The sequence below is a fragment of the Aplysia californica genome, unplaced genomic scaffold (genome assembly GCF_000002075.1).
Source record: "Aplysia californica isolate F4 #8 unplaced genomic scaffold, AplCal3.0 scaffold00092, whole genome shotgun sequence".
Taxonomy (NCBI): domain Eukaryota; kingdom Metazoa; phylum Mollusca; class Gastropoda; order Aplysiida; family Aplysiidae; genus Aplysia; species Aplysia californica.
In genome coordinates this window covers 1,348,376-1,349,722 of record NW_004797362.1, presented here as the reverse complement: position 1 = coordinate 1,349,722, position 1,347 = coordinate 1,348,376, and positions in this window count along the sequence as shown.

Here is a 1,347-nt window from a genome sequence, read left to right as displayed (position 1 = left end):
AATCAAAAGCTAAACAGCGAACCCAAAACAATTTACAGTCATAAGCCCACATACGTTGCGTTATACAGATAAGTTCAAGCCAAGCCAAAAAACGTTCTCCAATAATTGATGTTATCACTAATGTTTTGCAATAGTTATGAAAACAAATTATGAAAAAAAAAGTTACCTAAAAAATAACAAAACTAAAAATGTCCAAACAGCTTGATAATAAGTATTATATCACGAAGTTTGATTATGCTGAACTCAATAAAAAACAACCAATCATTGAAGAATACGTTACCAAAGAATAACTTTATTACTTTCGTAACCCGAAATACTTGGGTAACGGGATATATTTTCCCCTCGTGTGAGGGTTGAAACATAATGGGCCGTTAACTGGAAAACAGGACATTGACATTATGTGCCAGAAACAAAACCACTTCACTGCTGAGCGGTCTCTAGAGTATTACAACTCGAGCACACAATCTCTTTTGCTCTGACGTAGTACGCAACTTAAGGTCCATAATGTGAGAAAACCGTTCATGACGAAAATGTATTTATTTTGAAATAATAACTGATGTAAGAGCTGAACTGTTACCAACTTTGAATGAGTTTTGTGTGTGTGTGTGTGTGTGTGTGTGTGTGTGTGTGTGTGTGTGTGTGTGTGTGTGTGCGTGCGTGTGTATATGTGTGTGTGTGTGTAATTGTCTCTGAGCGTTTGTATGTGTGCCTGTGTGTATAATATGTGTGTTTATGCGTGTGTCAGTAGAGTTTAAGTAATATTAAATTGTTTTCAATACATATCGACCATTTTTTGGTCATCTAATAGAATTGTATAATCTTCAGCTCCTACATTTTAATGTAAACTACATTTCAAGTTTATAGTAATGTCCAACACACCCTTATTGGAAAAACGTGAAAGAAGCTTGCAACAATATTATTTGTCGGGTCAAGTCAGGATTTTGGAATGATTTTTTTTCCCATGAAGGTAAAAAAATGATATATTAAACACCCCCCACTGTTATCTCAAATCCAAAATATTTTTTAGTATGGCTGTTTTACGCATCGACCTTAATTATATCATTTGGGAGGCGGACTATTTGAACCCTCCCTGTCTGAGTTAATATGGTTTAAGAGAGATGCTCGAGATACTCGATTTAATTCTCATTACACGAGAACTGAACTCAAGTCTTCTGCTTGCCATCACAGATACAAGAACTCATCTCCCAGTACTGCTTACAGGATTGGGGACGGGGGTTGGGTGAGGGTTACTGGCTTAAAAAATTCATTACAGAATTATCGTTAAAGATGTGCGGATACAGGCCATTTAGTCTGTGAAAGTAAAACTGATTATAGTTATTATTATTA